We start from the raw sequence: 27,964 nt of genomic DNA on the forward strand, positions 1-27,964 counted from the left end.
ACTGGAGAGAAGTCAGATCTATATTATTCTTCAAATACTACCAGTTACATACTCTGCATTTCCTTATTTTAGTTATCAGCTATTTGTCACCAATACAACTTATTTTTATAAAAGCTAATGGAAAACTTTCATGTGACAGCATATGGTCACCTACACAAGATTTGAGTCCACAGTTGATTTATAAACCTTTGTACCAATAAGTAAATTAGCTTTACACAGGGCTACTTAATGCTTGAAGATACCCTTGAGACTAAAGTCAAAGAAAATGTTCATAGCAATCTTTTCCTTTAATGCTGATAGTGATGTTCTTCTCAAAACATAAGTGTAAAGTCTGATCCCAACTTGCTTTCTTTTCTTGGTATAATAGTAGGGACTTTGCCAAAAGAAAAATACTTGGATTCTCTTTTCTTTGTGTGCCTTTCCCAGCTGCCTTTCACTCAGTTAAAGAATAATGCTTTCAGCCACCCAGCCTGGAGGTTTTGGGGAGGGTTGCATTCTTTTATTTATAAACTATGAGGGATCAGGCCAGGTAGAAAGCCCTACAGGGCAGTTGACAAAGTCCATCTTCCTGGGACAGCCTCTCCAAGTCCCTTCTCCTGTCACTCCTATCCTGGCCACCTGTCCAAATCCTTCTTGTTTCTCTGAGCCCTGATAACATTCCTTGAACCATATATCACATTTTGCTTGTGTGTGAGAGTAATAAACCCAGCTACGATTAACTTCCCTAATGTTAAGGACCAGATCATAATATAACATTTTATTCTCCATAAAATATCACACAGTACTTAACAAATAGTGTATTCAAAGATCTATCTTTTCTCTCAGCTAATAATATTATCAATTAATAATATATCCTATATTATTTTTATTTGACTCATATGTCGATATCTTATGTTCCTTATTAATCATAGGTTATTTAAGGGCAATGCTTCTTTTCCATATACAGAGGTCTCACACAGGACTATTTACAAAGACTATTTACAAAGGACTATTAAAAAAAGATGGATTGTTTACTTACGAGGTACCAGGAATTAGATGCTTTATGTGTGTTATATCTTAACAACAAACTTATGTTAGGTACTATTATTATTACCATTTCAATGGTGAAAAAAATGTTTAGAGACCTGTTCAAAGTCATAAGCTATTAAGTAAATAGCAAGTTTAAACACACTTTTCCACCTTCTTTAAAACAATGTGATCTCTGATCCCACTGGCTTTCTATAAAGTCTCCTTTCCTAATTGTGCTTAAAATCTGATTAAATATATCATAACTTCCAGCATTCCTTTGTGCATGTCTAGCCCAATTATTGCACCAACCAGTAGCAAGAGCATGATATTCATGACAAGAGAAAAGGTAGTCTTTTTATTTTATTGTGAAATTTTACAATTGTATATCCTTTGTATGAAGGAGTGCTTATAGCCTCTCTGTTGAGTCTTCAAGACTAGTCTGTAAGTGCTGTGTTTAATATTATGATTTGTGGAGGGAAATGTACACTCTTCTTGTTTAATAATATTTATTCTAAGTGTATTAATAATCACAATAATGTGTAATCTTCACTCCAGGTAGCCACTATTTCCACTATATATATCACTAACTAAACTTACATGGAAGAGAGAAGCTGATAACATATTTTTTTCTCTCTCCATTTTCTAGAGTTATTTTGCGAAATTCATAAGTGTGTGTATGTGTATGAGTGTGTGTGTGTGTATGTGTGGTAGAGATTTGTGGAATGGGGCTATTTTTTTGTGTGTGTAGGAAACTTTGGAGCAAGTCTGTGGATAGCCCAATAGCTTAATTGAATCAAGTAATTTGCTTTTAATAGCTCTTCTCCCACAGACCAGTGAAACCTAGACCAGTCACAAAAGATGTTAATCCTAGTCTTAAAGTAGTGCCTTCTCTTGAGACCCACAGGCTGTGCCTTAGCAATTGGTCATTTCAGTACTCCTTTTACATATAATTTTGAGCAATAAATTTACCAGTTCTAACATGAAGATTGGAATCACTGCTCTCTTAGCAGGAATTATTGTTGCTATTGGCGTTATCCTGTTTCTTGTAGCATTTGGAACAGAATATTGGTTACTTGCAACGGAAACTTGTGAAAGTTTTGACTCTACCAATGGAACTTTGGACATTGAAGAAGAGGTAAACATAACTGTAATGAATGTATTCTTTAAAAATCATTGAATTTCAAATATTGCACATAAAGAAAATTTGTGTTTTAAAATTGACATGCTAACACTGTAAGATGATTCTTTGGGTTTTAATTTTAATAGATTTTCTTTTTAAACTTTGTAAATATTTTTGAGGATTGATTTGTAGATTGGAGATATGGAACACAGAATTATTCTCATTAGAAAAACTCATATTAAGTGAGACGTATGACAGAGAGCTTGATTGCATATTGTTGCAAGTTCATATATCAGGAATGTTATTCTCACATTAAAACCTAATAATCTTGATTATTAGTTTGAAAAATGTTCTCTTTGCTGGAATTTTGTTTTTAGCTATTTTCCCAATGATAACTAAGGGTTGTATTTGCCAAATATATATATGTTAACAGTTGGACCATCGAAGCTAAAGTGGAGACTTCAGAGGAACTATAAAAGGAAATATTTCTAACCAATCATTAAATAAACTTGAAATATTATGTTTGTCTAGACAAGCTCTCATGAAGAAAAATTATTTTTTCTCAGGACTGCTGAAAGTTGCTTCAGTTTTGTTATAACTTTAGTCCAACAAGAAAGTGTATTTTATAGAAAAGTTCACTTATGAACTAATATCTTTTTTTCAAACTTCAATGCCAGGAAACTCAAATATAATCATGTTCTTGCAATGGCTTCTTATACAAAAAATGTATTTAGCTTCTGAGATGAGTCTCCAGTAAAGAAGAAAAGTTATTGCTCCTCTTAAGGAGTCAGTACCACAGAGCTAGATGGCAGCCTAAACCAAACTTCTTTGGATTGTTCTATATGAGGATTGTGGAAAAGCTAAAGTCTTGGTTTTCAGAAAATTCGGAGGTTGGCTAAAGTTTTCTCTCATGACATCATTCTTTGTTTTGTATTCCATTTTTCCTTTCAGAGAGGCTTCCATTTCTGCAGCTCTTAATACTCTGTGCTCTTCACGCAGCATTATTAAAAACCTGCTGACAGCAAAAGCTCTGATTTACTTACCATCCATAGATTATAGGTGAATGTTGAAGTCCTACCACTTCCAGGAGTATTTGTATTATAAAGAGACCAAACAATACATTTCTAATAGTAGATTACGGCTACCTTAGTTTGGGGCTGTAGAGAGATTTTCTAAGGGGGTACCTTCTTGGCATCTGTGATATCAAACTACTTAGGCTGCTGCATACTCCATTTGCATCTATGGTTATTTAGAAGTCCTAGATAGGAACTGTCAGTCCTCCCCAGGGAATAGTACTAGATGTGTATGAACAGCACTTTCAGACAACAAACTAGAATGTTAGAACTGGAAGTGGTCTTTGAAATTATCTAGTTCAAGTTGCAATAAGGACCAGTCACCTCACTCCAAAACCAGTGCTCTTTTTACTACACTAATTTGATGTCACTGCTTACCAAATCTATTTTTGTAACTAAAACAACCAGTGCATTGACTAACACACATTTAGCTCTTAGCAACATTTACTGAATGAATTATGCAGATAACGAAATTGATGTTCAAAAAGAGAAGTGACTTACTTAAGCCCAAAGAACTAGTGACTGAGCAACAACTGAAATCTAGGTTTTCCTGTCTCTCAGTCCACTATTCTGTTCAATGTTTCCTGATAATTTTATTACTTCAGGATATATTTTGTATTTTTTTCATGTGTGTAAGAAGCCAAGATCATATCTGGAGCTAATGTCTAATAAATAGGAAATGATAGTTATAAAATCAATTAATTATTTAACATTTTTGTTCCTATAATAATTTGTTGAAATGAAGCTATCTCTAAGTCATAAAAAGTATAAGTGCTTATGAGTAAGAGAGAAAATGAGTTTGTATTTTCAGATTTCATAGACATGCACTTCATACAGACCACTTATATTCATGAATACTTTTTTCCATAGTCACACTTGTTAGCAATAATATAAAAATATTACTTAAGGTATCTTAAATATTTTAATTATGGAAATGTAAAAGCTCTTATTAAGGATAGTAGTAATTATTATTCAGTAGTCTATACTATTTCCACATTAAAAATACTGTTAAGAATGGTACTTGCTGGAAAAAATAAATTAATAATAATAATGAATCAGAAGATCTTAAAAACTTAGAGTTTATTTAATGCATTTATTTCTGTTTTCCAGTCAGGAATTATATAGGATGAGAAGTTAATATGACACTTATGTGGAGAAAGCAGAGAACAATATGAGGACGTGATGTTGTACATATTAGCTTATGTTTGTCACCATCATATAACATAGTCTTTTGGAGCAATAATAATTAAAGCACAGAGACAGAAAAGAAAAATGTTGATCCATAGCTAATCTCCTATCTTATATTGGTTAACAGTTCCCACCCATATTCTCCTCTCATAATACACAGCCAATCATAGCTGTTAGCAAATTGACAAATATCGTCAGTAGATCCTTTCCTTGTTAGCCACTGTTGAACTCAAGGATTCTCAAACTACTGTGTGCTATAGAATTACGAGGGGAGAAATTTAAAAATTTAGTTTTATGGCCTTCACTGCTCAGAGAATACGAGTCAATGTCTAAGTCTACAAATTTGCATTTTTAACATTTGGATCTTAAGCACACTTTTCTATACTATGTCAAACATAGACATATGAAAAGTGAAGTTTGGAAAACATACCCAGTATATAGTTTAGAGATTGAGAGAAGTACTGAAAGCTATATTTACATTGCCCAAATACATTAGTCATATAAAATAGTCACTTTTTTTGGTTTCCACTAATTTAGATTACCTGGAGCTGTACTATAGTTTCCAGGTTTTGTAATATCATTATTTTTAGAGCTGCTTAAATTTAAAAGACTACACAAACTTTCAGAAATCATATATAGATGACTTAAGAGAATAAATTGTTGAATCCCTCTCGAACATTTAGAAACACCCATTTATATCAGTAAAACTATTCTACTAATTAAATTGAGCTCTTTATGGACTATGGGTAGGCAAGATATTTAAGGTCTAGTTTAAAAACTATGTACTTGAAAGTAATAAAACTAGATTTCTTAAAATATGTCTTTTGTTTAGGCGTTCTACTAGTCAATCTGGCCTTACCTTGTATGCTTTGGAATAGGTGAGGTTTGACTGTTCAAATCTTATTTTTCTAGTCATAACACTTTGAGAAATTTAAATAGTGGATATACCCTTATTACAATACTTTACAATGAATTTCTGTGTCTTAGAGACATTTTTGCCAGTCAGACTAGTGCAAATGAGCAACATAACTGATGTTACTGGTGGATCTCAACTCATTGGCTGTGATAATGGAAAAAGGCCGTGCTATAATTGTTAAGCAAAAGTTATAGTGCAATGGTTCTCTATAAGTTATTGTCTAGGTAGACATATAAAATAAATATATAACCTTTAAGGATAATAAAGTTTTTAAGCTATAATATTTATGTATTAGTGGGACAATAGTTTAACTGATATTATCCTTCTGAGAGCACTAATCCCTCAGTCACACTGCACACAATCAACAGACTATCTCTAAGGTCCTGCTACAATTCAAGAAGATGTAAAATTTATGCTCTACATTTAAATTGCTGTTGATTAGGTGGTAAGTCAACTGAAGATATGTATTGAGCCTACTCTAGGCCTAATACTGTGCATCTAATTTTTAAATCTTATTTTCAAAAATTTGATTTAAAACGTTTTATTATGAAAAAATTCAAACATACAAAATAGTAGATGAAATAGTTTAATGATCATTTAACTACCTACCACCAGACATAAAAACATCAACATTTTCCCATTCTTTTGATTTTTTAGCAATATAAATCTTCCTTACTCAAATTAAAGTCCACATACCAGCAGCAATGGCATCACTTGGGAGCTTTTTGAAAACGCAGAATTTTAGGCTCCATCCAGATGTAATAAATCAGAATATACATGTTAAGAAGACCTCTAGTTTATTTGTGTTCTTGTTAAAATTTGAGAGCCATTGATACAAAGCAAATGCCAGACAGCACTTCCTATAATGCACTTTCTACACTGCAGGTAAATAACACTCAGTCTGTTATAGAGTTCTGTGTAAAATTAGATTTCGTTTGCACAGCAAGAATTTTAAAGGCTTAAAAAATAATTTATTCATGGTATGATGAAGGTGTGAGAGACCAAGAGGAAATGTACTTCATAGAACATCACGAAGGTTTCTTCTGGAGGTGATGGTTTTTTGGAGATGATCCACAAACTTCAGTTTGGAGATACTGGTTTAGTGAGTATGAGATATTATTACGTGATATTTTAAAGGTATGGACTCATGTGATACACCACATTAACAAAGTGAAGAATAAAAACCATATGATCGGGCCTCCCTGTTGGCACAGTGGTTGAGAGTCTGCCTGCCGATGCAGGGGACACGGGTTTGTGCCCTGGTCTGGGAAGATCCCACATGCCATGGAGCATCTGGGCCCGTGAGCCATGGCCACTGAGCCTGTGCGTCCAGAGCCTGTGCTCCACATGGGAGAGACCACAACAGTGAGAGGTCTGCATACTGCAAAAACAAAAAAAAACCAAACAAAACAAAACAAAAAAAACATATATGATCATTTCAATAGATGCAGAAAAATGTTTGGACAAAATTCAACACCCATATATGATAAAAACCCTCCAGAAAGTGGGCATAGAGAGAACCTACCTCAACAAAATAAAGGCCATGTATGACAAACCTACAGTTAAAATGATACTCAACAGTGAAAAGCTGAAAGCATTTCCTCTAAGATCAGGAACAAGTCAAGGATGTCCACCCTCACCACTTTTATTCAACATAGTTTTGGAAGTCCTAGCCATGGCAATCCAAGAAGAAAAAGAAATAAAAGAATCCAAATTGGAAAAGAAGCAAAACAGTAACTGTTTGCAGATGACATGATACTATACATAGAAAATCCTAAAGATGCTACCAGAAAGCTACTAGAGCTCATCAATGAATTTGGTAAAGTTGCAGGATACAAATTAATATACAGAAATCTGTTACCTTTCTAAACACTAACAACAAAAGATCAGAAAGAGAAATTTAGGAAACTTCCCATTTACCATTGTATCAAAAAGAATAAAATACCTAGGAATAAACATGCCTAAGGAGGCAAAAGACCTGTACTCTAAAAAATATAAGATGCTGATGAAAGAAATCAAAGATGGCACAAACAGATAGAAAGATATACCATCTTCTTGGATTGCAAGATTCAATAGTGTCCAAATGACTATACTACCCAAGGCAATCTACAGATTTAATACAATCCCTATAAAATTACGAATAGCATTTTTCACAGAACTAGAACAAAAAAATCTTAAAATTTTTATGGAAACACAAAAGACCCTGAATAGCTAAAGCAATCCTGAGAAAGAAAAATGGAGCTGGAGGAATCAGGCTCCCTGACTTCAGACTATACTACAAAGCTACAGTCATCAAAACAGTATGGTGCTGGCACAGAAACAGAAATATAGATCAATGGAACAGGATAGAAAGCCCAGAAATAAACCCTAGCACCTATAGTCAATTAATCTATGACAATGGAGGCAAGAATAAACAATGGAGAAAAGACAGACACTTCAATAAGTGGAGCTGGGAAAACTGGAGATCTACATGTAAAAGAATGAAATTAGAACATTCTCTAACACCACACACAAAAGTAAACTCAAAAAAAAAAAAAACTCAAAATGGATTAAAGACTTAAGAGTAAGACCAGACACTATAAAACTCTTAGAGGAAAACAGGCAGAATACACTTTGACATAAATTACAGCAATATTGTTTTGGATACACTTCCTAGAGTAATGAAAATTAAAAAAAAATTTAAAAATGGGACCTGATTAAACTTAAAAGCTTTTGCACAACTAAGGAAACCATAAACAAACAAAAAGACAACCTACACAATGGGATAAAATGTTTCCAAAAGATGTGACCACCAAAAGGTTAATCTCCAAAATATACAAAGAGCTCATGCAGATCAATAATAATAATAAAAAAAACTCAATCAGATAACGGGCAGCAGATCTAAACAGACATTTTTCCAAAGAAGACATACAGATGGTCAAAAAGCACATGAGAAAATGCTCAACATTGCTAATCATTAGAGAAATGAAAACCAAAACTATAGGGACTTCCCTGGCAGTCCCATGCTTAAGACTTCACCTTCCAATGCAGGAGGTGCAAGTTCGATCCCTGATCAGGGAGCTAAGACCTCACATGCCTTGAGGCTAAAAAGCCAAAATATAAAACAGAAGCAATATTGTAACAAATTCAATAAAGACTTTAAAAATGGTCCACATCAAAAAAAATCTTTAAAAAAAAGTCAAAACTACAATGACATTGCAGTGCTGTTTACAATAACCAAGACATGGAAGCAAACTAAATGTCCATTGACAGAAAACAGATGAAGAAGATATGGAACATATATACAATGGAATGTTACTCAGCCATTAAACAGAAGGAAATAATGCCATTTGCAGCAACCTGGATGGACCTGGAGATTATCATACTAAGTGAAGTGAGTCAGACAGAGAAAGACAAATAACACATGATATCACTTATATGCCAAGTGTAAGAGAAAAAGAATGATGCAAACAAACTTATTTACAAAACAGAAACAGACTCACAGACTTAGGGAACAAACTTATGGTTACCAGGGAGGAAGGGTGGTGTGGAGGGATAGATTTAGAGTTTGGTGTTGACATGTACACACTGTTATATTTAAAATACATAACCAACAAGGTCTACTGCATAGCACAGAACTCTGCTCAATACTCTGTAATAACCTAAATGGGAAAAGAATTTGAAAAATAAAAGATACATGTAGATGTATAACCAAATCACTTTGCTGTACACCTGAAACTAACAACATTGTTAATCAAGTATACTCCAATATAAAATAAAATTTTTAAAAAGTGTTCAAAAATAGTTTATTAGAGTTTGGGGAATTTAAAGGCAAAGTATTTCACTAATCAGTAGACACAGCAACTTAGATATTTAAATATTTAAGAACAATTTTGTCATTATTGTGTATTGATATAATATGCTTATATATAACATTGGTTAAGTTTTATTATGTGAACTGTTTATATATATAATTTTATATCATGGAAAGATCAAGCATATCCACATTAAACATAATATAATAATAATAATAATGATAATAATAATAATAAACTACAATGAGGTGTCACCCCACATCGGTCAGAATGGTCATCATCAACAAGTCTACAAATAGTAAAAGCTGGAGAGGGTAAGAGAAAAGAGAACAATCGTACACTGCTGGGGGAATGTAAATTGGTACAACCACTATGGGAACAGTATGCAGGTTCCCTAAAAAACTTAAAATAGGGCTACCATATGATCCAGCAATTCCACTCCTGGGCATTGCTGGATCATATTTCCAGAGAAAGCCATAATTTGAAAAGATACATGCACCCCAATGTTCATGGCAGCACTATTTACAATAGCCAAGACATGACATGGAACTAATCTAAATGTCCATCAACAGATGAAGGGATAAAGAAGATGTAGCATATATATATATATATATATATATATATATATATATATATATATATATATATATATATATGTATATATATACACACACACACACACACACACACACACACACAAAATGGAATATTACTCAGCCATAAAAAAGAATAAAATAATGTCATTTGCAGCAATATTGATGGACCTAGAGATTATCATACTAAGTGAAGTAAGTTGCATAGAGAAAGACAAATATCATACAATATCACTTAAGTATGGAACTTAAAAAATGATACAAATGAACTTATTTACAAAACAGAAACTGACTCACAGACTTTGAAAACAAATTTATGGTTGTCAAAGGGGAAATGTGGGAGGTTGAGGGATAAATTAGGAGTTTGGGATTAACATATACACACTACTATATAAAAAATAGATAATCAACAAAGACCTACTGTATAGCACAGGGAACTCTACACAGTATTCTGTAATAACCTATATGGTAAAAGAATGTGAAAAACAATAGACATATGTATATGTATCACTGAATCACTTTGCTGTATACCTGAAATGAACACAATATTGTAAATCAACTATACTCCAATATAAAATAAAAATTAAATTATAAAAAGATATAGCCTCAGCTTCAACAGTAACATACTTTACAGTAGTTGAAGGTGATACATAATAGGAATATGTATTTAATATTAAAAGCCCAAGATTGGATGGCAATATTTTCTATATTCATTTGTTTTGCCAAGAAGGCAGCTGTTCATCTGAAACCATCTGAGAAAGATCCTACTTAAGTCAGAAATAAAATCATCCATGTATTTTTTCCAAGATTACATAGTTACCTTAGTAGGTTACCTATTGCATTTCTATATCATCAAAAGTTGCTAACGTGGAATTACAGTAAAATAAAAGTGGCAATATAAAGCTTCCAAATTTAGGGCTTTCATTTAATATTTTTAAAACCACTTTGTCTGGATACTATTGATGTAAAAAATGGCTGTACATATTTAATCTATGAAGCTTAAGTAGCTTGGAGATAAGTATACACTCATGAAAGCATCAGCACATTCTATACTGTAAAAATATTCATCCCCTCCAAAAATTTTCTTCTGCCCTTTTAATTTTTTAATTAAAAATCATTGCAGTAACATTGGTTTAAAACATTATATAAGTTTAAAGTGTGCAACATTATATTTCAATTTCTGTGTACACTATAACATGCTCACCACCATAAGTTTAATTGTAATCCTTCACCATACAGTTGACACCTTTTTCTATTTAAGCCTCCCCACAGCTCCCTTCCCCTCTGGTAAACAACACTCTCTTCTCTTTCTCATTTGTTTTTCCGTGGTTATTTTACTTTTTAATTTAAAAATAAATTCTATATGCAACTGAAATCATAGAGAAACTGTCTTTCTCTGTCCGAATTATTTCACTTTAGCATAATACCCTCAAGGTTTATTCATGTTGTTGCAAATGGCAAGATTCATCTTTTTTATGGCTGAGTAGTATTTCATGGCATATACCCTTTCTTTTAACATCTTTATTGGAGTACAACTGCTTTGCAATGTTGTGTTAGTTTCTGCTGTATAACAAAGTGAATCAGCTATATGTATATGTATATGTATATCCCCATATACCCTTCTTCTTGTGTCTCCCTCCCATATTCCCTATCACACCCATCTAGGCGGTCACAAAGCACAGAGTTGATCTCACAGTGCTATGCAGCTGCTTCCCACTAGCTATCAATTTTACATTTGAGAGTGTATATATGTCAATGCCACTCTCTCACTTTATCCCAGCTTACACTTCCCCATCCCTGTGTCCTCAAGTCCATTCCCTACAAACTGCATCTTTATTCCTCTCCTGCTGCTACATTCTTAAGAACCTTTTTTTGTTTTGTTTTTAAGCTTCCATATATTTGTGCTAGCATACAGTATTTTTTTTCTCTTTCTGACTTCCTTCACTCTGTATGACAGACTCCAGAACCATCCAACTCACTACAAAAAACTCAATTTCTTTTCTTTTTTTGCTGAGTAATATTCCATTGTATATATGTGCCACATCTTCTGTATCCATTCATCTGTTGATGGACACCTAGGTTGCTTCCATGTCCTGGCTATTGTAAATAGAGCTGCAATGAATATTTTGGTACATAACCCTTTTTGAATTATGGTTTTCTCAGGTTATATGCCCAGTAGTGGGATTTCTGGGTCATATGGTAGCTCTATTTTTAGTTTTCTCAGGAACCTCCATACTGTTTTCCATAGTGGGTGTATCAATTTACATTCCCACCAACAGTGAAGGAGGGTTCCCTTTTCTCCACACCCACTTCAGCATTTATTGTTTGTAGATTTTTTGAGGATGGTCATTCTGACCAGTGTGAGGTGATACCTCAATGTAGTTTTGATTTGCATTTCTCTAATGATTAGTGATGTTGAACATCCTTTCATATGTCCGTTAGCAATCTGTATATCTTTTTTGGAGAAATGTCTCTTTAGATCTTCTGCCCAATTTTGGATTGGATTGTTTCTTTTTTTTTGATATTGAGCTGCATGAGCTGCTTATGTATTTTTGAGATTAATCCTTTGTCAGTTGCTCCATTTGCAAATATTTTCTCCCATTCTGAGGATTGTCTTTTCATCTTGTTTATGGTTTCCTTTGCTGTGCAAAAGCTTTTAAGTTTCATTAGGTCCCATTTGTTAATTTTGGTTTTTATTTCCATTTCTCTAGGAGGTTGGTCAAAAAGGATCTTGCTGTGATTTATGTCATAGAGTGTTCTGCCTATGTTTCCCTCTAAGAGTTTTATAGTGTTTGGCCTTATAGTTAGGTCTTTAATCCATTTTGCATTTATTTTTGTGTGTGGTGTTAGGGAATGTACTAATATTATTCTTTTACATGTAGCTCTCCTGTTTTCCCAGCACCACTTATTGAAGAGGCTGTCTTTTCTCCATTGTATATTCCTCCCTCCTTTATCAAAGATAAGGTGACCATATGTGTGTGGGTTTATTTCTTGGGTTTCTATCTTGTTCCATTGATCTATATTTCTGCTTTTGTGTTGGTACCATACTGTCTTGATTACTGTATCTTTGTAGTATAGTTTGAAGTCAGGGAGCCTGATTCCTCCAACTCTGTTTTTCTTCCTCAAGACTGCTTTGGTTATTCAGGGTCTTTTGTGTTTCTATACAAGTTGTGCAACTTTTTGTTCTAGTTTTGTGAAAAATGCAATTGGTAGTTTGATAGGGATTGCACTGAATCTGTAGATTGCTTTAGTTAGTATAGTCATTTTCACAATGTTGATTCTTCCAATCCAAGAATATGGTAAATCTCTCCGTCTTTTTGTATGATGTTTAACTAATTTAATCAGTGTCTTTTAATTTTCTGCATGCATTTTTTTGTCTCCTTAGGTAGGTTTATTCCTAGGTATTTTATCCTTTTTGTTGCAATGGTAAATCTGAGGGTTTCCTTAAATTCTCTTTCAGATTTTCCATCATTAGTGTATAGGAATGCAAGAGATTTCTGTGAATTAATTTTGTCTCCTGCAACTTTACCAAATTCATTCATTAGCTCCAGTATTTTTATGGTAGCATCCTTCGGGTTCTCTATGTATAGTATCATGTCTTCTGCAAACAGTGACAGTTTTATTTCTTCTTTTCCGATTTGGATTCCTTTTATTTATTTTTCTTCTCTGATTGCTGTGGCTACAGCTTCCAAAACTATGTTGAATAATAGTGTTGAGAGTGGGCATCCTTGTCTTCTTCCTGATCTTAGTGGAAATGGTTTCAGTTTTTCAACATTGAGAATGATGTTGGCTGTGGATTTGTCATATACGACCTTTATTATGTTGCGGTAAGTTCCCTCTATGCCTACTTTCTGGAGAGTTTTTATCATAAGTGGGTGCTGAATTTTGTCAAAAGCTTTTTTTGCATCTATTGAGATGATCATATAGTTTTTATCCTTCAATTTGTTAATATGGTGCATCATATTGACTGATTTGCGTATATTGAAGAATCTTTTCATTCCTGGGATAAACCCCACTTGGTCATGGCTTATGAACCTTTTAATGTGCTATTGGACTCTGTTTGCTAGTATTTTGTTGAGGATTTTTGCATCTATGTTCATCAGTGATATTGGCCTGTAGTTTTCTTTTTTTGTGGCATCTTTTTCTCTTTTTGGTATCCAGGTGATGGTGGCCTCGGAGAATGTGTTTGGGGGTGTTCCTCCCTCTACTATATTTTGGAAGTGTTTGAGAAGGATAAGTGCTAGCACTTCTCTAAATTTTGATACGATTTGCCTGTCAAACCATCTGGTCATGGCCTTTTGTTTGTTGGATGGTTTTTAATCACAGTTTCAATTTCAGTGCTTGTGATTGTTCTCTTTATGTTTTCTATTTCTTCCTGGTTCTGTCTTGGAAAGTTGTGCTTTTCTAAAAATTTGTCCATTTCTTCCAGGTTGCCATTTTTTTGGCATATAGTTGCTTGTAGTAATCTCTCATGATCTTTTATATTTCTGCACTGTCAGTTGTTACTTTTCCTAATTCTGTTGATTTGAATGTTCTCCCTTTTTTCCCAGATGATTCTGGCTAATTGTTTATCAATTTTGTTTATCTTCTCAAAGAAGAAGCTTTTAGTTTATTGACCTTTGCTATCATTTCCTTAATTTCTTTTTCGTTTATTTCTGATCTGATCATTATGATTCCTTTCCTTCTGCTAATTTTGGGTTTTTTTTTTTTTTTTGTCTTCTTTCTCTAATTTCTTTAGCTGTAAATTTAGGTTGTTTTTTTTTTTTGAGATTTTTCTTGTTTCTTGAGGTAGGATTGTATTACTATAAACTTCCCTCTTAGAAGTGCTTTTGCTGCATCTCATAGGTTTTGGGTTGTCGTGTTTTCATTGTCCTTTTTTTCTAGGTAGTTTTTGATTTCTTCAGTGATCTCTTGGTTATTACATAGTACATTGTTTAACCTCCATGTGTTTGTAGTTTCTACAGTTTTTTTTTCCTTGTAATTGATATCTAGTCTCATAGCGTTTTGGTCAGGAAAGATACTGGATATGATTTCAAATTTCTTCAATTTTCTGAGACTTCATTTTTGACCCAAGATATGATCCATCCTGGAAAACGTTCCATGAGCACTTGAGAAGAAAGTGTATTCTGTTGTTTTTGGTTGGAATGTCCTATAAATATCAATTAAGTCCATCATCTTTAATGTGTCTTTTAAAGCTTGTGTTTCTTATTTATTTTCACTTTGGATGATATGTCCATTGGTGAAAGTGGGGTGTTAAATTCCCCCATTATTATTGTGTTACTGTTGATTTCCCCTTTATGGTGTTAACATTTGCCTTATGTATTGAGGTGCTCTTATGTTTGGTGCATAAATATTTACAATTTTTATATCTTCTTCTTGGATTTTTCCCTTGATTATTAGGTAGTGTCCTTCTTTGTCTCTTGTAATAGTCTTTATTTTATTTTGCTTATTTTTTTTACAAGTGGTCAACCTTCACTGACACATCACCTTGCAATGTCCAAAGTTTACATTAGTAGTTACTTGGTATTATACATTCCATAGGTTTGAACAGATGTAAAATGACATGTATCAAACATTACAGTATCATACAGAATAGTTTCACTGCCCTAACCATCCTCTGTAGTTCAACTATTCATCTCACTCTCTCCCCTAACCCTTGGCAACCACTGATCTTTTAAATTTCTCCATAGTTTCACCCTTTCTAGAATGTCATATAGTTAGAATCATACTATATGTAACCTTTTCAGATTGTTTTTGTCCACTTAGTAATATGCATTTAAGTTTCCTCTGTCTTTTTTTTTTAATTTTTAACATCTTTATTGGAATATAATTGCTTTACAATGTTGTGTTAGTTTCTGCTGTATAACCAAGTGAATCTGCTATACATACATACATACATACATATATATATATATATATATATATATATATATATATATATATATATATATATCTCCACATACCCACTCACTCTTGCATCTCCCTCCCACACTCCCTATATCTCTCTTCTAAGTTGTCACAAAGCACAGGGCTTAACTTCCTGTGCTGTACAGCTTCTTCCCACTAACTATCTATTTTACATTTGATAGCGTATATTTGCCCATGCCTCTCTCTCACTTAAATGTAAATGGCTGACCCTTCCCCCTCCCTGTGTCCTCAAGCCCATTCTCTATATCTATGTGTTTTTTCCTGTCCTGACCTCAGAACCATCCACCTCACTGTAAATAACTCAGTTTCATTTCTTTTTATGGCTAAGTAATATTCCATTGTATGTATGTGCCACATCTTTATCCATTCATCTGTTGATGGACACTTAGGTTGCTTCCATGTCCTTGCTATTAGTCTTTATTTAAAGTCTATTTTCCCTTATATGAGAATTGATACTCCATCTTTCTTTTGATTTACATTCGTGTGTAATATCTTTTTCCATCTGTAACTTTGATTCTGTATGTGTCCCTAGGTCTGAAGTGGGTCTCTTGTAGACAGCACATATATAGGTCTTTTTTTTTTTTGTATCAATTCAGCAGCCAGTCTTTTTCTTTTGTTTGAAGCATTTAATCCATTTACATTTAAGGTAGTTATTGACATGTATGTTCCTATTACCATTTTCTTAATTGTTTTGGGTTTGTTATTGTAGGTCTTTTCCTTCTCTTGTGTTTCCTGCCTAGAGAAGTTCCTTTAGCATTTGTTGTAAAGCTGGTTTGGTGGTGTTGAATTTTCTTAGCTTTTGCTTTTCTGTAAAGGTTTTAATTTATCTGTCAAATCTGAATGAGGTCCTTGCTGGTAGAGTAATCTTGGTTGTAGATTTTTCCCTTTCATCACTTTCAATATGTCCTGCCACTCCCTTCTGGCTTGCAGGGTTTCTGCTGAAAGATCAGTTCTTAACTTTATGGGGATTCCCTTTTATGTTATTTGTTGCTTTTCCCTTGTTGTGTTTCATTTTTTTTCTTTGTATTTAATTTTGATAGTTTGTTTAATATGTGTCTTGGTGTGTTTCTCCTTGTATTTACCCTGTATGGGACTCTCTGTGTTTCCTGGACTTGATTAACTGTTTTCTTTCCCATATTAGGGAAGTTTTCAACTATATTCTCTTCAAATATTTTCTCAGTGCCTTTCCTTTTCTCTTCTTCTTCTGGGACTCCCATAATTCAAATGTTGGTGTGTTTAATGTTGTCCCAGAAGTCTCTGAGACTGTCTTCAATTCTTTTCATTTTTTTTCTGTATTCTGCTCTGCAATAGTTTTTCCCACTGTTTTATCTTCCATGTCACTTATCCGTTCTTCTGCCTCAGTTAGTCTGCTATTGATTCCTTCTAGAGAATTTTTAATTTCATTTATTGTGTTGTCATCATTGTTTGTTTGCTCTTTAGTTCTTCTAAGTCCTTGTTAAACATTTCTTGTATTTTCTCCATTCTATTTCCAAGATTTGGGATCATCTTTACTATCACAACTCTGAATTCTTTGTCAAGTAGACTGCCTATGTCCTCTTCATTTGTTTGATCTTGTCAGTTTTTTCCCTGCTCCTTCATCTGCTGTGTATTTCTCTGTCTTCTCATTTTATATAACTTGCTGTTTTTCAGTCTCCTCTTTGCAGGCTCCAGATACATAGTTCCCTTTGTTTTTGGTGTCTCCCCCCAGTGTGTAAGTTTGGTTCAGTGGCTTGTATAGGCTTTCTTGTGGAGGCGACTGGTGCCTGTGTTCTGGTGGATGATGCTGGATCTTATCTTTTTGTTGGGCAAGCCCATATCTGGTGGTGTGATTTGGGGTGTCTGTTAACATTGTGATTTTACATAGCCTCTCTGCTAATGAGTGTGGTTGTGTTCCTGTCCTGTTAGTTTTTTGGCATGGGGTGTCCCGCACTGGATCTTGCTGTTCATTGAGTGGAGCTGGTCTTAGGGTTGAGACAGAGATCTCTGGGAGAACTCTTGCTAATTTATATTACGTGGGGCTGGGAGATCTCTGGTGGTCCAATGTCCTGAACTTGATTTCCCACCTCATTGTCTCAGGCCTGACACCCAGCCAGACCACCAAAACCCTTTCAGCCACACAGCTCAGAAGAAAAGGGAGAAAAATAAATAAAGAAAGAAAAAAAGTAATAGTTATTAAAATAAAAAGTACAAGAAATATTATTAAAATAAAAAAATTAAAAAGTAATTTTAAAAAAATGAAGAGAGCAACCAAACCAATAAACAAATCCACCAATGATAACAAGTGCTAAAAAATATACTAAAATAAAAATAAAAATCCAAAAGTAGTTAGTCACATAGAGCAAACCCCAAGCCTACAGTTGCTCCCAACATCCACTGCCTCAATTTTGGGATGATTCATTGTCTATTCAGGTATTCCACAGATGTACCTCAAGTTTATTGTGGGGATTTAATCTGCTGTTCCTGAGGCTGCACAGAGAAATTTCCCTTTCTCTTCTTTGTTCACACAGCTCCTGGGGTTCAGCTTTGGATTTGGCCCCACCTCAGAGTGTAGGTTCCCCTCTGGTGTCTGTACTTCGCTCAACCAGGAGGGGGTTAAAGCAGGGGCTGATTAGGTGGCTCTGGCTCACTCAGGCCGGTGGGAGGAAGGGGTACTGAATACAAAGTGGGGCAAGCCTGCAGCAGCAGAGGCTGGTGTGACATTGCAGCCGCCTGAGACATGCCATGTGTTCTCCCGGGGAAATTGTTCCTGGATCATGGGACCCTGACAATGGCATGCTGCACAGGCTCCCAGGGGGTGGGGTGTGGATAGTGACCTGTGCTTTCACACATGATTCTTGGTGGCTATGGCAGCAGCCTTAGTGTTTCATGGCCATCTCTGGTGTCTGCACTGATAGCTGTGGCTCATGTCCATCTCTGAAGCTCATTTAGGCAGTGTTCTGAATCTCCTCTCCTCGTGAAACAATGGTCTGTTGACTCTTCGGCAGTTCCAGACGTTTTCCCGGACTCCCACCTTGTTAGCTAGGGTGAACTAGCCCCCTTCAGGCTGTGTTCACGCAGCCAAGCCCAGTCCTCTTCATGGGATCTGACCTCCGAAGCCCAAGCCTCAGCTACCAGCCCCCACCCCCACCCCGGTGGGTGAACAGACAAGCCTCTCAGGCTGATGAGTGCTGGTCAGCACTCATCCTCTGTGTGGGAATCTCTCCACTTTGTCCTCTGCACTTCTGTTGCTGTGCTCTTCTCTGTGGTTCTGAAGCTTCCCCTTTGTCCATCCGCCATCTCTCCCAGTGAAGGGGTTTCCTAGTGTGTGGAAACTTTTCCTCCTTCACAGCTGCCTCCCAGAGGTGCAGTTCCCATCCCTATTCTTTTGTCTCTGTGTTTTCTTTTGTCTTTTGCCCTACCCAGATACGTGGGGAGTTTCTTGCCTTTTGGGAAGTCTGAGGTCTTCTGCCAGTGTTCAGTAGGTGTTCTGTAGGAGTTTTTCCACTTGTAGATGCATTTTTGATGTATTTTTGGGGAGGAAGGTGATCACCACGTCTTACTCCACCATCTTGAAGGTCCTCCCCCCATATCTTCTTTTTTTCCCTAATTAGGGTATATTTGCTTTACAATGTTGTGTTAGTTTCTCCTATACAATGAAGTGGATCAGATATATGTATACATATATGCCTTCCCTGTTGAACCTCTGTCCCACCCCCCACATCCTACCCAACTAGGTCACCACAGAGCACTGAGCTGTGTTCCCTGCGCTGTACAGCAAGTTCCAACTAGCTACCTGTTATACACATGGCAGTGCACTTACGTCAATCCCAATCTCCCAGTTCATCCCAACTCCCTCCCCCTCCACATCCACATGTCCATTCTCTATGTCTGCATCTCTATTCCTGCCCTGCAAATTCGTTCATCTGTACCTTTTATGCAAACGGAACAACTAACAAGGGATTAATCTCCAAAATATACAAACAGCTCATGCAGCTCAATATCAAAACAAAACAAAACAAAACCCTCTCAAAAATTGGGTGGAAGACCTAAATAAACATTTCTTCAAAGAAGACATAAGATGGCCAAGAGGCACACGAAAAGATGCTCAACATTACTAATTATTAGAGAATGCAGATCAAAATTACAATGAGGTATCACTTTACACCATTCAAAATGGCCATCATCAAAAGCTGTGTAGAACAGTATAGAGGTTCTTTAAAAAACTAAAAATAAAACTACCGTATGACCAAGCAATCCCACTACTGTTCATATACCCTGAGAAAACCATAATTCAAAAAGACACCTGAACCCCAATGTTCATTTCAGCACTTTTACAATAGACAGAACATGGAAACAACCTAAATTTCCACTGACAGATGAATGGATAAAGAAGAAGTGATACATATATACAATGGAACATTACTCTAGCATTAAAAGGAATGAAATTGGGTCTTTTGTAGAGATGTAGTTGGACCTAGAGTCTGTCATATAGAGGGAAGTAAGTCAGAAAGAGAAAAACCACCCCATATCTTCTTTATCCATTCATCTATATATGGGCACTTATGTTGTTTCCCTATCTTGACTATTGTAAATAATTCTGCAGTGAACATAGAGGTGCATATATCTTTTTGAATTAGTGTTTTTGTTTCTTCAGGTAAGTACCCAGAGGTGGAAAATCTGAATCACATGATAGTCCTATTCTTAATATTTTGAGGATTCTCCATTTTATTTTCCATAGTGGCTACATCAATTTACATTCCCACCAAGAGTATGATAATTCCCTTTTCTCCACATCCTCACCAACACTTGTTATAGAAATAACAGCAAGTGCCTTTTTTATAATATCCATTCTAATGGGCATGAGGCAATATCTCATTGTGGTCTTGATCTGCATTTCCTTGATGATAAAAGATGTTGAGCACCTTTTAGGTGCCTGTTGGTCATCTGTATGTTTTCTTTGGAAAAAAAATGTCTATTCAGCTCTTCTCCCCATTTTTAATCAGGTTGTTTGCTTTTTTGTTGTTAAGTTTTATGAGTTTTTATATTTTTCAGATATTAGCCACTTATTAGATATATCATTTGCAAATATATTCTCCCTTTAGGTACGTTGCCTTTTCATTTTGTTGATGGTTTCCTTTGCTGTGAAGAAGCTTTTTATTTTGATGTAGTCCTATTCACTGATTTTGCTTTTTTTCCCTTGCCTACAGAGATATATCCAGAAAGATATTGCTAAGACAAATGTCAAAGTGTGTACAACCTATATTTTATTCTAGGAATTTTATGGTTTTGTGTCATACACTGAAGTCTTTAATCTACTTTGAGCTGTGTGTGGTGTCAGAAGGTGGTCTAGTGTCATTCTTTTGCATGTGGCTGTCCAGTTTGCTCAAGACCATTTATTTATTTATTTTTAACATCTTTATTAGAGTATAAATGCTTTACAATGGTGTGTCAGTTTCTGCTTTATAACAAAGTGAATCAGTTATACATATACATATTTCCCCATATCACTTCCCTCTTGCATCTCCCTCCCTCCTACCCTCCCTATCCCACCCCTCTAGGTCATCACAAAGCACCGAGCTGATGTCCCTGTGCTATGTGGCTGCTTCCCACTAGCTATCTATTTTACATTTGGTAGTGTATATATGTCCATCCCACTCTCTCACTTTCTCCCAGCTTACCCTTCCCCCTCCCCATATCTTCAAATCCATTCTCTAATATGTCTGTATCTTTATTCCATAAATTTATTTCTGGCCTGTCTATTCTGTTCCATTGATCTATGGTCTGTTGTTGTGCCAACACCATACTGTTGTCAATTCATAGTATAATTTGAAATTAGGCAGTATGATACCTCCAGCTTTGTTTGTTTGGCTTTTTTCCACAATCTTTTTGTCTGCTTGGGGTCCTTTGTGGTTCCATTTAAATTTTAAGATTTTATTTTTATTTCAGTGAAGAATGTCATTGGTATTTTGATAGAGATTACATTGAATCTCTAGATTTCTTTAGGTAATATGGACATTTTAACAACGTTAACTCTTTCAATCCATAAACACAGAATTTATTTCCATTTCTTTACGTCTTCTTCAATTTAACAAAGTCTTACAGTTTTCAGTGTACATGTCTTTTACCTCTTTGGTTAAATTTATTCCTACATATTTTACTCATTTTGATGCTATTGTCTATGAGATTGTTTTATTACTTTCACTTTTCTTTAGTTTTTTAAATTTTTTAATGAAAAGGCAGATATTCTGTGTATTTCCTTAATATATGTATTACTTTTAACAGTTTTCAGTGGGATCTTTAGAGTTTTCTGTATATATTATCATGTCATCTGAAAATAGTGACACTTTTACTTCTTTCTTTCCAATTTGGTGACCTTTATTTCTTTTCTTTTCTAATTGCTGTGGCTAAGATGTCCAATATTATGCTGAATAAGAATAGCAAGAGGGACATCCTTGTCTTGTTCCTGATCTTAGAGGAAAATCCTTCAGATTTCACCATTGAGTATGATACTAGCTGTGAGCTTGTCATATATAACCTTGATTATTTTGAGATATGTTCCGTCGATACACACTTTGTTGAGCATTTTATCATAAATGCATGTTGAATTTTTCCAAATGTTTTTTTTCTGCATCTATTGAGGTGATCATATGAATTTTGTCCTTTGTTTTATTAATGTGGTTTATCCTGTTGATTTGCATATGTTGAACCATCCTAGAATCACTAGAATGAATCACCCTTGATCACAGTGGATGATTCTTTTAATGTATTTTTGAATTCTGCTTGCTAGTATTTTGTTGAGAATTTTTGCATCTATGTTCATCAGGTATATTGGCCTGTAGTATTCTTTCTTTATGTTGACCTTCTATAGGTTTGTTGTCAGGGTAATGCTGGCCACATAAAATGAGTTTGGAAGCTGTTCCTTTTCTTCCATTTTATTAGAAGTGTTTGGAAAGGATAGATATTAAATCTTTGAATGTTTGGGAAAATTCACCAGTGAAGCCAATGGTCATGGACTTTTGTTTGTTGGGTGATTTCTGATTATCTATTCAATCTCCTTACTAATAATTGGTCTATTCTTATGTTCTATTTCTATATGAATCAGTCTTGGAAGATTGTAAGTTTTTAGAAATTTATCCTTTTCTTCTGGTTTGTCCAATTTGTTGGGAAATATTCATAGTAGTCTGTTATGAACCTTTGTATATCTGTGCCATGAGTTGTAATATTTCTTTATTTTTTGATTTATTTGAGTTCCCCCTCTTTTTGTGATGAGTATAGCTAAAAGTTTGTCAATTTGTTGTTTATCTTTTCAGTGAACAATCTCTTAGTTTCATTCATCTTTTACATAGTGTTTTTAGCCGACTTCTTATTTATTTCTGCTTCACCCATGATTACTTTCTTTCTTTCTTTGAGCTGTTTGTTCTTTTTTTCCAGATCCCTTAGGTGTTAAGTTTAATTGTTTATTTGAGATTTCTTTTTTTTTCCTTGATGTGGGTCTGTATTACCATAAACTTCCCTTTTAGTTCTGCTTTGGCTGCATCCCATATATTTTGGTATGATGCATTTCTGTTTTCATTTGTTGCTAGGTATATTTTGATTTATCTTTTGATTTGTTTCTATAACCCGGTAGTTGTTCAGTAACATGTTTAATCTCTGTGTATTTACAGTTTTCCCAGTTTTCTTCTTATAATTAACTTCTAGTTTCATACCATTATGGTTGTGAAATATGTTTGATATTATTTCAGTCTTTTTAACTTTATTGAGACTTGTTTTGTGGCCTAACATGTGATCTGTCCTGCAAAATATTACATGTGCACTTGAGAAGTATGTGTGTTCTGCTGCTTTTGAATGGGATTTTCTGTATATGTATCTATCAAGTCTTCTACTCTAATGTGTCATTTAAGGCCAATGTTTCTGTATTGGATGATCTATCCATTGATGAATTTGGGTGTTAAAGTCCTCTATTATTATTGTAGCCATGTCAAGTTCTCCATATAGTTCTGTTAATATTAGCTTTATATTTTGTTGCTGCTATATTGGCTGCATATATATTTATGAATATTATATCTTCTTGCTGGATTGACCTCTCAATCATTAGGTAAAGCCCCTTTTTATCTTTTATTGCATTCTTGATTTTAAAATCTATTTTGTCTGATATGAGTATAGTTACACCCACTTTCTCTTCACTTCCATTTGCATGGAATATCTGTCTCCATACCTTCACTTTGTTCATCTATGTTATTACTTTTGAAATGAGTCTCTTGCAGGCAGTACATAGGTGTGTCTTTTTTTTTTAAAGTCCATTCAGCCACTTTATGTCTTTTGATTGGAAAATATAGCCCATTTATATTTAAAGTACTTATCAATAAGTATGTTCTTAATGCCACTTTGCCATTGTTTTATGGTTCTTTTTATAGTTCTTGGCTTCTGCCATCTTCTCCTGTTCTCTTCCCTCATGGTTTGATGACTTTCTTTACTGTTATGTTTCTATTCCTTTCTCTTTTTCTTTGTGTATTTGCTATAAGTTTTTGCATTGTGGTTACTGTGAAATTCACATATATTACTCTTTATATATATATTTTATGTTGATAGCAACTTTAATTTGGACAAAATGTAAAATTCTACATTTTACTCCCCCTAGCACATTTTTATGGTTTTGATGTCACATTTTACATCTTTTTTATTTTATGTATCCCTTAACAGATTACTGTAATTTTAATTAATTTTATAACATTTTTCTTTTAACCTTAATAGTAGCTATATAAGTGATTAATTCACTATTTTTACTCTATATACTCTTTTCAGTGAGATTTTTATGATTTCTTGTTATGAAGAAACACAGCTCACCCCCCCCCCCCATGACAGTAGAGTAGGTGGGGAGTACAATAATGGCATCGATCAGTACTCCATCTTTAGGGAGAGTTTCAACTATACCCTGCTCCTCCAGTAGATGCCTTTAGATTGCAAATGAGTCTCCTTTACATATAGTCAGACACTTTTCAAACTGCTGTTTTTTTGCTAGGTCTCAGGGTGAGTGAGACTACATGTAAACCCTTAAAAAGGAGAATCTCCATTTCTTAGAGTACTTTGGGTCTGATGGACATCAGTCCCATTAGTTTTCTAAGCCAGATATTTTGGGGGCTCATCTCTCTTGTGTAGACCCCAGAGGTTGGGGTTGTTTGATGTGGAGCACAAACACCTCCCTCTTCCAGGAGAAGCACCAGACTGGTAAAAATATTTCCCTATTATATGTCACCACATGGGTGTTCAGGTTTTTGGCAAGACTGTGTCTCTGCCTTTCCTACCCATCTCTCTCTTTCTCTCTCACTATATATATATATATATATATATATATATATATATACACACATATATATATGTATATATATATACATATATAGGTGTGTGTGTGTGCGTGTGCGTGTGCGTGTGCATGTGTGTGTGTAATGGACAACAAATTTGGAGAGAAAATAGGGATATATAGAATTAAATTTTCTATATATTACTGCAACTAAGTCAGTATAAATTTGAAGTATATTTCAATAAATTGAATGTAAATTGCATGCCCAGAGCAACCACTAAGGAAATAACTAAAAAAAAAAGGTTAAAAATTATTGAAGGGATATAAATGTTAGACAAGAAAATATCCACTTAATACAAAAAAGACAATAAAGGAGAAATAGAGGAATGGAAAAGACATAAGTTATGTAAAAAATTAAAAGCAAATGCCACATAGCACAGGGAGATCAGCTCAGTGCTTTGTGACCACCTAGAGGGGTGCGATAGGGAGGGTGGGAGAGAGATGCAAGAGGGAGGAGAGATGGAGATATAGGTATATATATAGTTGATTCACTTTGTTATAAAGCAGAAACTAACACACCATTGTAAAGCAATTATACTGCAATAAAAATGTTAAAAAAAGCAAAATGGCAGATATAAACCCAGTAATACCAATGATAACATTAAATACAAATGCAATAAATATAATAAACAACAGGGTTATATAAACAGCATCCAACTACATGTTGTCTACAGGAAACAAACTTTAGATTCAGAAACAAATATGTTGAAAGAAAAAGGATGGAAAGTGGTGTACTAGGCAAACAACAACCATAAAAGGGTCAGAGTTGCTATACTAATATCAAGCAAATGAGACAATTTTTTTTTTTACTAGAGATAAAGACGGATATTTCATAATGATAAAAGAGTCCATCTACCAGGAATGTATAACAATTTTAAACATGTATGCAGGGCTTCCCTGGTGGCACAATGGTTCAGAATCTGCGTGCCAATGCAGGGGACATGAGTTTGATCCCTGGTCTGGGAAGATCCTACATGCCACAGAGCAAGAAAGCCCATGTGCCACAATTACTGAGCCTGTGTGTCACAACTACTTAAGCCCATCTGCCTAGAGCCTGTGCTCCACAAGAGAAGCCACTGCAATGAGAAGCCTGTGCACTGCATCGAAGAGTAGCCCCTGTTCACTGCAGCTAGAGAAAGCCTGTGCACAGCAACGAAGACCCAATGCAGCCAGAAATAAATAAATAAATTTATTTTTTAAAAAAAAACATGCAGGCATATAATGACAGAGTCTCAAAATACATGAGGCAAACACAGAATGGAAGAGAGAAATATTATATTCAACAGTAATAGAAACTTCAGTAACCCACTTTCAATAATGGCTAGAACAATGAGGCAGAATATCAATGAGGAGAAAGACCACTTGACTAACACCATAAACTAACTAGATTAAGCAGACATCTGCAGAATATTCCACCCAACAACAGCAGAATGCACATTTTTCTAAAGTGCAAATGGAACATTCTCCAGTATAGACCATATGCTAGGTCATACAATCCTCAAAAATGTTAAAAGGATTAAAATCATACTAAGTACTTTTCCCAAACAAAATTGAATGAGATAACAAATATATAACAAAACCAAATTTGGAAAACTACAAATATGTGGAAATTAAACAACACACTTTTTTTTTTTTCTGGCCACACCACACAGCTTTCGGGATGTCAATTCCCCAACAAGGTATTGAACCTGGGCCACGACAGTGAAAGCCTAGAATCCTAACCACTAGGCAACCAGGGATCTCCCAACAACATACTTTTTTTTTTTGCGGTACACGGGCCTCTCACTGTTGTGGCCTCTCCCGTTGCAGAGCACAGGCTCCGGACGCGCAGGCTCAGCGGCCATGGCTCACAGGCCTAGCCACTCCGCGGCATGTGGGATCTTCCTGGACTGGGGCACAAACCCGTGTCCCCTGCATCAGCAGGTGGACTCTCAACCACTGTGCCACCAGGGAAGCCCCCAACAGCATACATCTTAATGACCAATTGGTTAAAGAAGAAATTACTTTGTGATGAATGAAAATGAAGACACAGTATGTCCTAAATTGTGGGATACTGCTAGAGGTAAATTTATTGCTATTTTTTAAAGTGCCTTTAAAATAATATTGGAGTATACTTGATTTACAATGTTGTGTTAGTTTCAGGTGTACAGCAAAGTGAATCAGTTATATCAATACATATACATATAGCCATTCTTTTTTTAGATTCTTTTCCCATAATAGGCCATTACAGAGTATTGAGTAGAGTTCCCTGTGTTATGCAGAAGGTCCTTATTAGTTATCTATTTTATATATCGTAGTGTATATATGTCAATCCAATTCTCCCAGTTTATCCCTCCCACTCTTATCCCCTGATAACCATAAGTTTGTTTTCTACATCTGTGACTCTACTTTTGTTTTGTAAATAAGTTCATTTGTACCCTTTATTTTTAGATTCCACATATAAGTGATATCGTATGATATTTGTCTTTCTGTGTCTGACTTACTTCATTCAGTATGATAATCTCTAGGTCCATCCATGCTGCTGTAAATGGCATTATTTTGTTCTTTTTTATGGCTGAGTAAAATTCCCTTGTATATATGTACTTCATTTTCTTTATCCATTCCTCTGTTGATGGACATTTAACACAGATGCAAGGAGAGATTTCAGCTCTTCTTCCTTAGTCACATGGCCCTTGGGGCTCAGCTGTGGTTTCAGCCCCTCCTCTGGGTGTATTTCCTATTGGGGAGAGCTATCCATGTCCTCCTGGGATAGTGGGATATGTCCCAGCACCCGCTGATGGATTTCCTAGAAGGGGGCTATCCACATGGATGGACCTAGAGATACTAAGTGAAGTAAGCTAGACAGAGAAAAATAAATATCATATGATATCACTTATTTATGGAATCTAAATAAAAGATACAAATGAAATTATATACAAAATAGAAACAGACCCCCAGACATAGAAAACAAATGTATTCTTACCAAAATGGAAAGGAGGGGAGAGGAGTGATAAATTATGAGTTTGGA

The sequence above is a fragment of the Stenella coeruleoalba genome (assembly GCF_951394435.1).
Source record: "Stenella coeruleoalba genome assembly, chromosome: X".
Lineage (NCBI taxonomy): Eukaryota > Metazoa > Chordata > Mammalia > Artiodactyla > Delphinidae > Stenella > Stenella coeruleoalba.